The sequence below is a fragment of the Cynocephalus volans genome, chromosome 1, assembly GCF_027409185.1.
Source record: "Cynocephalus volans isolate mCynVol1 chromosome 1, mCynVol1.pri, whole genome shotgun sequence".
In the NCBI taxonomy this organism is placed as follows: Eukaryota; Metazoa; Chordata; class Mammalia; order Dermoptera; family Cynocephalidae; genus Cynocephalus; species Cynocephalus volans.
Window position 1 is genome coordinate 14,160,796 of NC_084460.1, and position 17,500 is coordinate 14,178,295.

General features: G+C 36.8%; 1 protein-coding gene and 1 pseudogene across 1 annotated transcript in view; one reads left to right on the plus strand and one right to left on the minus strand.

Annotated features, from left to right (window-relative positions):
- Positions 1-17,500, minus strand: part of MACROD2 (mono-ADP ribosylhydrolase 2) — a 1,973,048-nt gene that overhangs the window by 1,671,821 nt on the left and 283,727 nt on the right. The gene's annotated exons all lie outside the window — the stretch shown is intronic.
- Positions 7,527-7,973, plus strand: LOC134371068 (calmodulin-like; annotated as a pseudogene).

Below are 17,500 nucleotides of genomic sequence, written 5' to 3' on the forward strand. Positions count from 1 at the left end.
CAAATGCATTGGGGTCTTTGAGATGGAAGTAATAGAGAGTGGTGTCAGGGAGGCTTGACTCATTAAAGAGACATAGTTGGAATGGTGTTGAACTGGAAAACTATAAATGTTAGAAAAGATACAAATTTGATGAATATTAAGTACCAGTTATAAAGGAAACAGGGGTCAGCTTTAGGGTTCCTCAAATGGTGGAGTCAGGAAAAGGGTAATTCACCGATTAGAAAATACATACAGGATGTATATCCTGCTCACGATCTGTCTCTTCAATGAATGAAAGCTGAATAGAGGAAAGATGAACTGAGGTGGCTGTGAGGTCTTATGTCTTGAGGATGACTTCTCTCCTGGACATTGATCACCACTCTGTGGCTTTCCACAGAGAGGACATAAGGGATGTGGTCATTCCACCTCAGGAAAGCAAGCTCTCTGGGGCATGGTGAACACTCACAAGGTCTCTCTGCAGCCAAAGTCAGGCAGAGGCAAAGATCCACTTCTCCGTTCAGCAGTTGATTGTTTCCTGAGGACCTGGGTATTTCCAATGGAAATGGCTGATGATATAGGATCTGAAGTAGGCATGAAAATAGGTTTCATTGCAAAAAAAAAATGTCCTATAGCAAAGTTGTATGACTCTAAAGCAAGAAAACTGAAAAGATAAGTTCTCTATGAAATTCAGTTCACTCTCAACATGTTCTGCCTGTACCATAAATATAAGCCATAGCAAATGGCTCCACTTCTTAACTGACGCATCAGAGGAAGGAACTCTGAAATGAGGGTTAGGTTACTGACCGCATCCTTTACTAAATGCTTAACAATCTTTCAGTGAATGAAGAAGAAATCAATACTTTTCACCAATTTAAGATGACCTCCAAGTCTGAATTCTAACAAAGAGGAATAATTAATTTAAAAGAACCATATAAAAATTATTCCCTTTAAGAAATCAATAGGTGTAAGGGTTTTATGCTTTGTCAATATCAAATCTCAAGGAAACACCAAAATCACAATAATTCACTCTCTCTCTGAGTTATGCAGAATTCCAAGAATGGACTCCACTGACTTCTACCCTTATATAACATCCTCCCCTTTGAGTGTGGGTGGAACTGAAGTAAGAGAGATTACAAGCCAGGAAAGGATTATCATTTTTGCCTCTGAAGATGCAGAGGGCTGTTTGAAGATGAGAGTGGCTCCCTGCTGACAAAAAGAAAACAGAGACTACAGTCTAACAACCACAAGTTACCAAATTTTGCCAATAATCTGAATGATGTTGGAAGCTTATTTTTCTCCAGAGCTTCCACATAGGGGTTGACACCTTAATGTCAGCTTTGTGAGACTCTGAGCAGAAAGGCCAGCTAGACTTCTAATCTATAGAACTTTGAGATACTAAGAGCATATTGTCTTAAACCATTAAGTTTGTGGTAATTATATAGCAATAGAAAACTAATATATTTTCTATACATAGTTCTTACATCCATCCAAATAAATAAAGGTTAAAAAAATATGATTTTCTACATTATTATAGGAAAAAGATTTAATCTAAAGAGAAGAAAGCAGTCAAAAGAACTGAGATTTCATAAAAGTTACCACAAAAGATCCAACTTAAAAGTCATATTTTGCAAGTACACATGAATTGATTTCCAGAAACCTATGTCGTTACATTAAAAAGACCCTATAGCTATTTCAAAAGTAGGAAACAGGTAGATTAATAATCCCAAAATATTTTAGTTAAAAAAAAAAAATATATATATATATATATATATAAAATGCTTTAAGGGGAAGACAATAATAACGTTTTCCAATTTAAATATTTGGTAGAATAAAAACTCTCTACTTTTAAAAGAGAAATGGGAATCAATAGATATGAAGGTCATTTTTTGATCATGGAATGACAAGGGACCAACACAACTGGTCAGTGTTCATTTCAGTGTGTTCTTACTTTAGGGAAATGCAAAAGAACACTTTTTTGTTACTTGATCTTTATTCACTCAGTGGTTCATGGATATAAAAAGAGTTCAAAAATGCTTGGCAGTACTGTAAATCTACACTATGAAGATTATTGCCTTAAAGCCTATGAGACAACAAAACTATAAATGTTTTTCTCCTACTGCAGATAGTTCATCTTGAAATAAATCGAAAGATTCAATCTGCTACCAACACTTGATGTGCCTTCATTTTCTTTTTAATACAGAGCATGTTCACGTGTAAATCTGTGTTCAACTCAAGAAGAGACAGCATTACAAAGTGGCTAAAAGTGTGGGTTCTAGAATTAGCCTCTCTGAGTCAAAGTCCTAAATCTACCACTTACTAGGTGTGTGATCTTAGTCAAGTTAACTTCTCTGTGCCTCCATTTCCCTTTCTGTAAATGGGCATAATTAAGAATATGTACCTCGTAGGATCATAGGACTATAGTGAATATTAAATGCATTAATATGTAAAAAGTCTTTGTAACAGTGCCTGGAATATATTAAATGCTCAATAAATCATAGATATTAAGAAGATGGCCAAAGCTTTTTCTTATAACCATCTAAAACTTAGACATTCTAACAATGAATACATTTTTCAAACAAAAGTCTTGTGCAACAATGATGGCTCACTACAAACTCACCTGTTTCCTCTGTCTGCCCCATTGTCCTGCATTATATCCAGGGTCTTTTATTCATAGCTGGTTGTAGGTAAGACAGAAATTGGATGTGAAAAACATAGGAGGGCGTTTGAGCCCGGTCCAGCTGAGTCTCAGACTTTAGTCCAAAAATGTAGGCCAAAGATAAACAGGTTCTTGAGACAGGTGATTGGAACACGGATGTCTTTAAATCCTACTTAAAAACATGAGTGCTTGGCCAAGGAAGGCTCAAAGACACATAAAGGACATCAGTGGGACACAAATAAAAAGCTTGCCAATTACTTAAAGTTTCTATTTGAAATAAATGTACCATTAACAAATGAAAGAGTGTTTGGTTTCTTTTGCAGAATTGAACTAAAAGAAACCACTAGGAAGTAACATATCCTAGCAGTAAAGAGCATGGGCTTTGAAGTCAAACATTTCAAGGCCCTCCTCTGAGTCTCAGTTTCTTCACTACTAAAATAAGAACAATATTAGTATGCAACCTCAGAGAGTAGTTGTGAGATTCACATGAGACAATGCATGTATGCACGTAACAGAGTGTGTGGTACATGATAAACTCTCTCATATGGAGATATTATAACAGACATTGCTGTCATCATTACTAGTAAATGAATGCTTTACTTCTAAGTGCAATCAATTTCTTCCCCATAAAAAGCTGCGGTCTTGATAAGCTTCTCTCAAACTTATTAGTAGTCCCATCTTTATAATTTGGGAAACCTTACAAATAGGTAAAAATCTATGTGTGGGGATGGGAGAAAGCTGCACTGGCAGCTACAAGGTATGATTCAGAAAGGTCCTATTGCACCTGCATATTATATCACAACCGAACATTATTCTATTGAGTTTCTTGGAATAAATTCACAAGTCTAACATAGTCAGAATATGAAATTTAGGATATAAGAACCTCGATTAACTGATCTCTCTTTGAACGTATCAAAAGCAAGTTCCTGACTATGTAAGAAATTAACTCTCAGGTCAGATGTCTCTGTTTTCTATTCAGAGGACTCCACAAGTAACATTATCCCTTCTACTCTGAAAGGTACTTTACAAATGTTAATACTCAGAGCAATCCCAGGGTTAGGTCATTATATTCACAGGGGTTTTTTAAGTTTTATTTGAGAAATATAATTTGCATATATTTGTACATAAAAAATGAATTATTATAAAGTGAACACTTGTATACCACCACCCAGGTGAAGACAAAGAACACTGCAAGCTCTCCTGGAAGTGCCATACACACCCCTTCATAATCACAACCCTTGGCCAAAAGTATTTCTGATCCCTGTTCTTCTGGTACTTATTTACTTGTTTTGCTTAATAGTTTACCTAAATTTGAATCTCTTCATACTATAGTTTAGTTTTGCCTATTTTTGAACTTTATTGAAACGAAATCACCCACCATGTACTCTTTTGTGTCCAGCTTCTTTCAAATGAACATTGCATTTGTGTGACTCATATATGTTATGTACACATGTAGTTATCTTCATTTTCACTCCTGAGTACTGTTCCATTATATGAACATACCAAAATATATTTATCCACTTTACCGCTGATGGGCATTTGGGTTGTTTTGAGCTACTATGAATAATGCAGCTATGAACTTCTTGTACACAATTCTAAGCACACATGCACACACATAAATACATTCAGTATACACTTGGGGATAGAACTGCTGAGTCTTTAGATATTCATGTCTTCAAATTTAACAGATGATATCAAATTTTTCCAAAGTCATTGAACTCTAAGTATTACTTACAACATACCTATAAATAAGAAAATGTGTTCACATTCTGAGTCATAGTCTACAGGGAAGGCTGAAAAATAGTTCTAGACAGTGCTGTAACTGTAACTATGAATCAGATTAATGAAAATGGTCCCAGCTATATGGTGGGAAAATCCATGTTTATTTCCATGTCCTTCTAGCTACATTTCCATATAAACAGAAGCCTTCATCAGGTTGAATCAGGAAGGATTATGAAACTTCTGTATTGCTGTACAAGTAAAATCAGTCTGAATAACTGAAAGACCAACAATAGTACTTAAAAATTCTGTTCTGAGTTGGGACCATATCCCAGCACATCTGAGTTTTTACAGTTCCTGAATACTGGGAGCTAATGATCTAGGAGAAAGAAACATACCCAATAAAAGTTTTATCATCTAGTAACATGTCAGTGTGAAGAGGGAACTTATGTAAGGGTATTTACAAAAGTTCAAAGAAAGATTCATATTATCTTTTAATTCCATTTTCCACAAACTTTTTGAAGTATGCTTGTATTCAAAAAGTCCATTCAAGTTACGGATTTGCCAAAATAAATACATGGACAATATAACCATAGGACATTGATGGCCATTTTAAAGGGCATTTGATAACATCTGGCTTGGAGAAGCAGTAATTGATATAAAAAGCTTAAGTTGCCTCTTGACCACTTAATGAAAGAAAGGGCTTTCAACATGTTACTTTTTTCTGCTGTGCCTCTTCAGGTTTTTATTTTAAAAATTAGGGCCATTATACTTGCCTTGTTTGTAAATTAGGTCTACAAAGTGGAATGCGCATAGATAATAAAGGTAATCAGGCAGATATAGCCACTTGTATCTGGACACTCACAAAAACACCAGGAATTTAGAAAGCTATGAAGAATAAAGACTAGTGGGACTGTTAAATGTGACATGGAGAGAAATTAAAGCATAACCCCTATTTCTGGCCAAGGACAGTTCTGTCGTATGGTGCATTTAAATAAATCTCAGCACTATGAAGTAATCACGTGTCAGAAACAGCTACTACTGAGTTTATAGTTAGGTGAGACAGTAATAAAATTGCCAGGGTGTAGTAAAAAAGGAAACTTGCTTATTCATTCTCATTCATAAATGGACACTTATAAGCAATTACAAATCCTACTAAACATATAGTTCACTTAAAAAATCAACTTAAAATAGATCCATCTTTACCAAATTTATAATTTATAAGCCTTGGAAATATGTCTCAAAAGAGAGGATTCTACCAAAAGAGTATCTCAATGCCTGCTGTTTACTGGTGGAATAATGCTGGTTGCCTCTATGATATATACATTCTATGCAGTAGATAATTTTTAAATAAACTACCTGCCTACAAAATACCTCCATAAAATATTCAAGCTTCTTTGGGCTTCTGTCAAGCTTCCTATTAAAGTATCACAATTTTATTAGTTACTAACACATAAAGAATACTAACACATAAAAAAATGCATTTTGCATTCTGTTCTCTGTGAACCACAGAAAAACATATAGCAGCACTCAAACTCAAGTCAAGCCTACACTAATGCTTACTGCTTACTAAAGGTCTGTGAGAAGATTGTACAGCAATTAGGCTGTAAACCCTGAGTTCCAATCTGCTCTCAAAAATTATCCTAGAAATTATTCATCTAGAAGTCATTTTATTTATCCCCTAATAGAAATTCACTCCCCACTGTGCTACACACATACACACACACCCAAACTAACTGAAAAAATTATTCAATGATTATTCATGTTATGTTGCTCCATCTTTCAAGGTAAAGAATTACATACATAAAAAAGTTAAAAGTGATTTGGCTTGGTTGAGATGCTATACCAAATGAATTTTAGCTAACTAACGTCTAATTTACCTCACTAATTTGAAAGCCTTCCTCTTTCTATGGACATGTCCCAATTTGAGACATAGGCATAATGAATGTTTCACTGCCCTTTAAAGTTCGATCCTAACATTCTTCCACCTCTTCAGAAATAAACCAATACTGCTGGAAAAGGTGATGTGTTACGTTGATCCTGATATTTTCACATTCTTCCAGTGGCAGACATTCTACCCAATAACGTTAGGGTATGAGATAAGAGGGAAAGATATTCTGTGATTCATTTTTGAAAAAGGTTAAAAACAAGTTAGAAGACTCTGCAGACAGACACATAATGTCTTTCTCGGTGATCCTTATCCTCCACTGGATTACTTCAGGAATCTCCTTGCTAGACCATCACACATCCGCCAAAACGCTGCTTTAAAAACTTCCACTGGCTTCCCATTGTCATCAGAATAAAATCTAAACTCTTTACAGTGGTCTAGTGGGCTCCCACGTCTGGTGCCTGCTCACCTCTGTGAACTCTTTCCTTACCTCTCCCCAGCCTCTGCACTAGGCGGCAGCTTTACTGCTCTTTTTGTTCCTCCATGAGGCCAAACATCTTCCTCTTACTGGAACAGAGCATCTTCTTCCCTCAGATTTTCACATGGCTAACTCCTTTTCATCATTAAGTTCTTACCCTATCTCCTCAAAGGGGCACTCTCTGATCACCTTTACTAAAATATGGTGCCTACACCCCCTACCCCAACTCACTCTATGAGTTGAAAAAAAAATGCTATGAAGTACACAACTCACTCGTTTTTTTTTCTTCTGTGTACTTCATACTATTTACCTATATGTAAAATTTTGTTATTTATGTGTTTTGTTTGAATGTTTCTGAGGTATTAACTCTCAGAGGATTATATACTCACTGATGGCAGAGACTTCTTCCATATTGTTCCCTGCTGTATTGCCAGTGCCTAGAATAGCAGTAGTATACAGTAGGCACTCAATAATGTTTATTGGATAAATTATTTAATATTTACACTTTGGTTTGTTCCGTAAACCAGTATTAATGTATATTCTGTCTTTTAAACTTCGCAAAGCCACTTGGCTGTGATCTCTCTTACTTTCCTGAGCATCCCCACTGCCTAGCCTAGTTCCTCATACATAGCAGGCGTTCAATAATTACTTAATAAGAGTCCAGCGGCAGTGCAGGCAGTGGTGGCACACCACACCTTAGCAGCAATGGCAGCGGCAGCAGCAGGGTATGCACCCCCCACCATCACAGCCCCTGCACTGGTGCAACCACTCTCGCTCTCTCAGCTCTTCCTCCCTTTGCTCGCACCATGGCTGATCAACTGACCTAAGAACAAATGGCTGAATTCAAGAGAGCTTTCTCCCTATTTGATACGGATGGTGACAGCACCATCACAACAAAGGAACTTGGGACTGTCATGAGGGCACTGGGTCAGAACCCAACAGAAGCTGAACTGCAGGATATGATCAGCAAGTGGATGCTGATGGTTAATGGTACCACTGACTTCCCAGAATTTTTGACCACGATGGCTAGAAAAATGAAAGATATGGATAGTGAAGAAGAAATTCATTAGGCATTCTGAGTCTTTGACAAGGACGGCAATAGTTACACCAGTGTGGCAGAACTACCTCATATCATGACACACTTAGGAGAAAAACTAACAGATGAAGAAGTAGATGAAATGATCAGAGAAGCAAGTATTGATGGAGACAGACGAGTCAACTATGAAGAATTCGTACAGATGATTGCAAAATGAAGACCTACTTTCAACTCCTTTCCCCCCTCCAGAAGAATCAAATTGAATCTTTTACTTACCTCTTGCAAAAAAAAAAAAAAAGTTCATTTATTCATTCTATTTCTATATAGCAAAACTGACTGTTAAAAGTACCTTCTGTCCACACACACAATAAAATCTGCATGTATTGGTTGGTGGTCCTGTCCCCTAAAGAGCAAGCTACACATCAGTTTTACAATATAAATACTTGTGCTACCTTACTGATAAGGAAGCACTTAGTGGACTCCTTAAAGTTCCATTTGCTAATGATTAATACACTGTTTGGGCTGGCCAGTTTTTAATGCACACACCTTGATGATTGAGCACAGTCAGGCATTTGTATTAAAAATGAAAAATAAGAAAACAAATTCAAAACCTATTCAAATGGATTCTAGTTCAATTTGTTAGCATAAATTGTCATAGCTGGTTTACTGAAAACACATTTAAAATTGGTTTACATCAGGACGATGTGCAGAAAAATGGGTGAAGAATAAACTGTTGAGATCTAGCCCCACTAGTAGGATGGTCCTCTTGTACTGCATGTGCTCTGACCCATGGTGATGATGACACACCCTGGTGGCATTCCTGTGTGTGTTTAGCATCCGCATTGTACTAGAGTAAAGCAGGTGTCAGGCTGTCACCATTCACACAAATTTTTACTAGGAAACTATTACCAAGGGAGCATCTTTAGATTCTGTTTTTAAAACGTTCTGAACCATGACTTGGAGCCCGCAAGAGTAGACTGTGGCTGTGGATTTCAGCACAACCAACAACATTGCTGTTCAAGAAATTACCACTTACATTCATTCCAAGTTGTAAATGCTAGTTGTGGGGCTATGGCTACGCCTAATGTCTGAAATCCTGCCGACATCACCAATTGTAGCACTCTTAATCCTGTTCATGATGCCAATTGTCTAGCTCCGTGACCACACCCAGTTGTTGGGCTCTTTTACCTGCTGGTAATCCTGCTGACTGGGATGATTGTTGCACTAGGACTGGGTCTGAAGCTCCCAGACCCCTCAAGCCCATTCACAGACTGGGTCACAAACCCTTCATATGCCAGGCTGGGTCCCCAGTCCCCACATACACCAGACTGGGTGACCAGACCTCTTACATGCCAGGCTGGGTCACCAGACCCCTTCACACAGGTCTATGAGCTAGGTAACTGGCCAAAAGGTCCTTGGAAGTTGTAGGTTGGAAAGCATGGCTGCACCAGGCAGACACCTGAGGCAGACGCCCTCCCACTCACACGCTCGCTCTCTCTCTCTCTCTCAAGAATAGCAACAAAACTAAAAAGATACATTGGTGCACGTGCACACTACACACACACACACACACACACACACACACACTCACACACACACAATTTGCTTACAATGGATGTGCTAAAACCACACCCAACTGGACCCAAGGCGAGAGCCCTGACCAAACTATTCTATTTTCCCAACACTAGTTTTTGGAGTTTTTTCCCCAATAAAAAGACCATTAACTTAAAAAAAAATTACTTAACAAAACATCTGCTAAATAAATACATGAAGGGATGAATAGAAAAATGAGGGTTTAGATTTTTTTTACCTGACCTGGTCAAGCCTTAAGAATGGTTCCTGCTATTGCAGTTTACAAATACAGCCCAGGGCATACATGGAAAGGAAGTTGTAGTAGTCACTGTTGACTCCCTGCTCAGATTCCCTTTACCCATGGCTTTTCAACCTTAGCACTATTGACATTTTGGACTGGATAATTACTTGCTGTAGAAGGGACTGTCTGTGCATTTTTTACAAAATGCCTCTAGGTGGGACAACTCTGAGGTACCATTCATGCTCTAGAGTTCCCAGTGGGGTAAGACCAAGGCTAGACTTCCAGTGGAACTACACCTTTCCTTCACTTTTCCCTCTGTCCTATCCTACTTCTCTCACTCTCTTATAGGATTCTCTTGAGAGTACTCCTTCAGTAAATTACTTGCATAAAATTTCTTATCTCAGAGTCCATTTTAGGGAACATATGGGACTGTGAGCATAAATGACTCCATCTAAGGCCCTAAACCATAAAGTAATACAGTAACTAGGGGAAAGGTAGTTAGAACAACAGATAAGAAGAATAATCTGCTGACTGTGAAGAAGGAAAGATTAAGTACTGCTGGCCTAACCACCTGCATCGACATTTGGAACTACTTACACTATTCTTTTTTATGAACTGCATATATAAACCTTAGCTCAGCCTCGAGATAGTACAGAGAAGTTTGGCATATGCCTGTGGGTCCACCTGACTTATTACTCCATAAGAAAGTTATCCTGTAATAAAGTTCTTTGCTTTATCACATGAATGGCCTATTTCATTGTTCAGCCTCAAGATACCTTTTCAGTCAGGTGGACAATCTGGCCTTGGTCTACCTTCAGACAGGAACCCAACCTAAGCCATGTAAGAAAGCAAAGAAAAAGAAAATAACTGAAATAATGCTTAAACAGACATTAAAAATACATCCCAAAATTTGAGAGACAGATTTTATTCAGGGTGTTAAATGGTATCTGATCTTTCCACAGAAACAATGCAATACTTATTCAATACTTAAGTGTGGAATATTAACAGGGTGTGGATGAGTATAGGTGGCAGCTCACTTTTGCCCTTCAAGATTTTCAACAAGGTGATCACAAAAACAAGAGCCTCAAGTTTTCCCCTTTTTATAATGAACATGAGGGTACTTCAAAAAGTTCATGGAAAGATTTATATTATCTTTTAATTCTTTTTTTTTCCCATGGGCTTTTTGAAGTACCCTCATATATAATACTTATCAAATTTGCAAAATCATGACTCTCACTCACCACATATCTTACACTTGAAGCAAACAAGAGCTTTCTCTGTTTGGAAGCCACACACTTCCACCAGAGGCATTTGTTAACACTGTATCTGTCTGGAATATCTTTTACCCTGTGTCAAAATACGCAAATTTTGCTCATGTTTTATGTTCAAATTTCAAGCTCAAAATGTTTCATAAAGATTCCCAAATTTCCAAGGCTAAGAGTAATCATTCCCTCCTCTGGCACTTTTTCTTTGTATTACATTAATTTGTGTTTAATTCATATCATTTCTACTAAAATTCTCTAGGACTGGATGAATATACTGTTCTAATTTGTACGATTCCTTGACTCTAGACTTATCTGTTTGTCAAAGAAATGAATGAATGAATAAATGAGGAAAGATTATTTCTGTGCACTTTTAGTTGTTTTCTTTTTTGGTAAAACTTGTACAAATAAATGACTCCAAATAATCTTAAGAAGAATTGAAATAATAGCAATCCATGTAAAAATTCATGTTTTCAAGGAATATAACAAATACACTGACAAATAAGAATTTGACCTTTCATTTAACTTTTTGAAAGTTTTTCAGTCATGAAGTGTGCACCTAAATCAATTTTCAAGCCGCTATACTAATAACAAGGCATGCCTTCTGCTTTATGAACTCCTAAATTCCTCAGTCCTTGGACAGAATTACCTAAGGAACATGTTAAAAAGATAGCTACCCTGGTCTAATTCCTGAGATTCTGTTCCATTACATCTGATATGGGCTGCTGGGATGCTTAGGCAGGTCTGGGCACAGTCACTCTGCTTCATGCCAAGAGATTCTCAAGGTAACCCCAATTCTCTGGCTTCTCCCCTGTCCAGTTTAAGGCCCAGCTTAAGTCCCCACCTCTCTTTTAAGAAACTTCTTTGACCCTTCCAAACCTTTGACTTCTTTTTTTATACATGTATTACTAGATAACAGCTATGGTGGTAACTGCCCAACCGAAAACATATTAGCACTTTCTTCTTCACTGTTTCACTTATTTAAACCTTTCACCTCGTAACTAAGCTGTAAGTTCCAACTGGGGAAAACAGATAAATCCTCATTTCCATTCTATCTCCAGAGTGTTGGGCAATTTTACCTACTTTGGATTTAATAAATTATTCTTTGTTTAGGCCAAAAATTGTAATCATTGAAATACAGTATACAAGAAGCATTGAATCATGTGTCAGTTTTTAAAAAGTGAACATTTTATCAGTATAAGCCTAAAAGAAGTAAGCAAAAGGAGCACTAAAGGGCAGAACACTTTCTGAGAAAGCAAGTATCTGTTTTAAATATAAAGGACACACATTCGTATTGTTAAGTCTACTACAGTAAGCAAGAATTACTTTTGCAATTTTTAAAAGTAATGATAAAATTAAATACCACTTTGTCCACAACTAAATACCATAGGTATGAAGACTGATACACAATTCAGGAAGAATCTGCTACTTGAGTGTGATGAATCACTTTAGCATTCCAATATCCTGTGACATCTGCATGAAACCACAAACAGAGGGATATCAGTTTTTACCACTCGCACACACGATGGTCTCTGAGATTACGGAACAGAACCCCCAATCGCTCTTGAGTCGGCCATGACTGACCCTACTGCAGTCAGGGAGACAGGACAATTCTCCAGGTCCTCCTTTCTATGCTATTTCTAACCTAACCTCAGGGCTTGTGTGGAAGCTTCTTCTACCCCATTCCCTAAATATTGGTCAATATAATGAGGTAGTTGTTTATATGCCCCATGAGCCATCTCTGTCAAGCAACAGGTTCAAGAAGCAGGTAAGTCTATTTCTCCTTAGGATGGTTTCAGGGCTGAGATGGAAAATATGGCTAGTCAGAATTATTGCTACATACAGGTATTGCCATCATTTCTCAGGAAAAGTTTTAAAATTAACTCTGATTAGACTGGCAGGTGTCATACTCCCACCTCTAAGAACAAGAAACAGAATGTTCTGATTGGTTTAACCTGGACCTAGGGATGATTTCAAGTTCCTTGAAAAGCATACACACTACAAAATAGAAATGAAAGGCTATTGGAAAGAGGGAAGGGGAGAACAGGTAATAGAAAAGAACAAAGGGGACACTGGGTTCACCCCTGACAGAGTTAAGAAGAAAACTTTTCCTATAGGAGAGGCTGGGCTGAAGAGACCAGCTCTCACCTCGCAAGGTTATAGCACTTGGGCAGGACCAGGACAAGACAGCGCCATCCTGGGTCATCAGATGAGGGGCTCAAGGAAGTGTCCTACAAGAGATGGGCAAAAATAACAATGGCTTAAACAAAATAAAAGTTTATTATTTTTCAAAATAAAAGTTGATTTAAAAACTCAGGAGTAAAGACTCTTCAAATGTTGATAGGGTAACTTCACAAAATCCTCAGAGTTCCAGAGTTTTTTATCTTATTCCTCTGCCATACTTAGTCATGTGGCCACACCTAGCTATAAGGGAAACTAGGAAATGAACTCTGTATTCCAAGTAACCATATAGCCAACTAATAATGAGGTGTTCTATTTCTTAGATGGAAAAAAGGAAGAATAGATATTGGGAGACAAACAGCAATCTTTGCCTGTGGTGTATGAACTCCTAAGGTGACTCCCTAGATTCCTACCTCCTTGTGTTCACACCTTGTGTAATCCTTGCCTTTGAATATGGGTAGGACCTGTGACTTGTTTCTAAGCAATAGAACATGGAAAAGATGATGGGATGCAAATGATTAGTATACATGATTACATTACATAAGATTGTAGCATCTGTCTTTCAGGAGTCTTTCTCTCTTCCAGCAATGGCTGGGAGGAAACAAGCAGCCATGTTGGAAAACACCACATGGCAAGGAACTGAGGGCAGGAGCTGAGGATAGACTCTGGCCAACAGCCAGCAAAAAATAAAGTTCTTAGTCTAACAATCGCAAACTAAATGCTGCCAACAACCACAAGAGCAAGAAAGCAGATCCTTTCTAAGTTGAGCATCCAGATGAGAATCTGGCCCTGGCTGAAACCTAAATTGCAGACTGTGAGACCCAAAGCAGAAAACCCACCTGAGCAGTGCCCAGACTCTTGACACAGAGAAACTATGATTATAAACGTGTTCTATTAAGCCACTAAGTTTGTGGTAATTTGTTATGCAGTAATGAAAAACTAATATGCTGTAACACTGCAGGCAATCAACAGATGCTTACATTACTGCATAAAAGGCTTAACTCAGTGCCTAATATAAAATAAGTATTTGATAAATGCACTCTGCAATGATCATCGCCATCATCACCATCACCGTCATCACCGTCATCATCGTCATCATCATCACCATCATAACTTCCTAATCCTGGATTCCTCCAATTTTTTCATCACTTCCAGTAGCAACTTGGTAGAAAGGAACAAAATCCCAGTAGGACAAACAGTTCTATCTATTCATATCGCTTATAGACTTTTTGGAAGCAACCAACTTTAAAATGTAATTGGAGCTGAATTTCCATTATCACTGCACTGGTGATTCTTCTATATCCATCTGCCACTCCATTCTAAAAACTTGCCTCTCAAGGATACAACAATCTCTTGGTTATGCCTCATTGGGTGAGAATTGAAGAGAATAAGATAGGACACAGTACTCGAGGGGTTCAGTTAAACATTGCAGGCAAGCCTGCAAAAAATAGATCTATCACTCTATGGAGTCAGGCTGAGGAGAAAACAAACAATTAGGTAGAGGTTAAGTAGCAAAACAGATGCTAGAAGCCTTAGGTTAAAATGTCACGGAGTAGGAGTAAAATGTTAGAAGAATAATATCAGAGTGAAAACTATCAATTGCTTTGAAATCTCAATCTATGCATTTTAATATTAACTAGCAAAGCCAATATGAGCATCTGCTTAATATCCTGGTATGTGACAAAAATATCAGGAGGAATTTTAAACAATTTTTTTAAAGAGTAAAAATAAGACACTGTTCAAGATAAAGCTTTTAAGAAACCGTACAAAACCTGAGCTATTTTAGATTTAGATGGTGATGTGTTAAAGCAAATTAACATCCCCTATATCAAGCAAAGATTTCAAAACTAAGCCATTACATATAATGGAGTGAGGCAGAAAAATGAAATCTACTCTATGAAGTACATAAAGCAAATAGAAATTGCTGTTATGAGACACCATAAAATAGTCAATAATTCAAAAGATGATTAAAAATAAACAACATATTAGTAATAAAAACCTGGCAGGGGGAACATTCTAATAATGGATTTTGTTTTTTGGCCTATAGCGACTCAAGAATCTCAGAGGAAATATGAGAATAGCTATTACAACAAAAACCTACCGTAGTTTTTGCTTATGTTTATTTTTACAGAAAAAAAATCATGTAAAACAGCATATTTTATTAGGAGGAAAAAGTACTTTAAAAATAATGAAAGACTAAAGCACAATGATGCTAAAAATAGAAAAAAAAGTTCTCCCAGAAATGTGATGGTATTAATTACTAAAAGACATCAGAATAGTTATGTAATATTTTAACTGCTATAATGTTGACAGTGATTTTTAAATTCTTGGAATCTACTAGGTTTTTCTCTTTCCTCTGTGATTCATATTCTTGTTCTACAATCATGGTGGATTAACTCCCAAAATGCTAGGGAATGTATAAGGAAAACATTTTAACATTATTGCTATGTATAAAACTTTATTTCTACAGAATTGTGTTTCACTTTTTTGGCTGTAGAATCTGTCCCTACTTCTAACATCAATGACAGGATAATAATAAGGTTACTATTCCAAAGTTCCATTCCAGTATAGAGTCAGCTTTATACAAAAAGATACGTGACTATAGCAAGACTGTAGGAAGCACTGAACACCATAAACAAATGTCACAGATGATTGCAGAGAGAGGCTGAATAAGAAAATATAATTGTTAGTTGTCTCAACAGAATCAATCACCACTCTATTACACATTCTACCAATGGTGGGTTAATAATGTCATAACCAAAAGCCATGATATTACCTTCCTGTAAAATAAAGGACGGAAGAGGGGAGGAAAAAGGAAGGAGAGGTTTTTTTTCCTTTAGATTTAGTTTTTTGCTTGTTTTTTCACTTTTAATTCAAGAGGTATGCTCCCACTCAAATCAAAAATCTTCCTAATGAGTGAACTCCAAACCAATTGAGGAGACTTATTAACTCAAAAGTGAACATTATGAGATAACAGAATAGAGTCCCTTTTTAATATATTTTTTCTCAGGGGGAAAGGATGTGCCCCCAATGTAATAGAGAAAATGTGCACTTCAGTGGTTACTATGAAGTTCCAAATAATAGACTTAACACGTTTATTTTTGATGACTTCTAGGAATTTACATTTTTGCACAGTTTTTGCAATCAATCCATAAACAAGCTTATCTTAGGCCATATAATCAAGAGTTTGTTGTAATAATGTCTTTGCAATGTTGTGAACAATTTTTTTTTTTTTTTTGCAACAGAATAGTGACCCAGATGGAGACTTAAGATATCAATGTCCAAAGGAAAATCAGAACAGACATTTAAGACTTATGTTATAGAAGTCATGGCAGATTTCAGGATCTGGAGGTGCTGAGACATAGTAAAGTAAAAATGTTTTCTCATTACTCCTAATGTCACCCTGAACTAAAGTTGATCCGAAATCCTCCAAACTCAATTTTTCTTACTTACTATTGTGTTTTTCTCAGTTCCTTCTACATGAATGCTATCCTGAACCATCTTTTTCACCTTCTAAAACTTTATCCATCCATCCTTTAATTCCCAGTTCAATGCCCATTTTCCATGATGTCTTCATCCTGATCATCACACCAAAAGTGATCCTTTTTATGGGACAGATTCTATTTAGGGAAATAATTTAAATGAATTCCAGTGGTACCACTTCATATACAGTGCCTTGTGTTATGATTATTTCTTCTTTATGCACCTCATTTTGAGGATAAAGATTAAACACAGCTTTATTTCCAACACTGAAACAAGGACAGTGCCTTATAAATTACATTGAGAAACATGGTAAATGTTTATTGAATAAAAAAATAAATTAATAAATTAATGAGTAAGTGGATACAAGAGTGAAATAAATGATTGAAGAGGTGATTGCTCAACTGTGCACTATCATCCCCAACTGCACTAGGAATGCTAAGAAGGGAAAGATGAATCAAGATTAAAGTAGTTTGGCAAGGCAATCATGGGACATGAGCTGAGGACTGAAAAATGGCAAGGAGTAGGTAGTTAAAGGATATTTTAAGTACTGGCATGAAGGTGGGGCACTAAGGCAGGGAAAGAATAACACATACAAAGACAAAGTTAAGAATCTAGTATGTTTTTTAGGATGTGGCCTTTCCCAAATTCCACCATGCAAACATAATAAATTTATTTTTATATGTAAGGAAACTCAAGAGTTTCTTCACTGAAATGTAAACTCTCCAAAACTGAAACTGAATTGTAAACTCTCCAGCAACCAAAACTTATCAGAGAAACAAATCACCTAGCTAGGCCAAAATAGAACCAAAGAAAATAGAGAGCACTCATAGAATTTAAGAAATGCACTGCTATTGCTACAGGCATTTAGAAAATATTATGCAATTTAGAACTGTCTGTGAATCATGAGGGCTGCTCTTCTTTATACTGTACTCAGTAAGGTATGAAAGCGTAGCAGCTACATCCTGGCTCAGATCTAATCTGAAACTCATTTTAATAAGAGTTTAG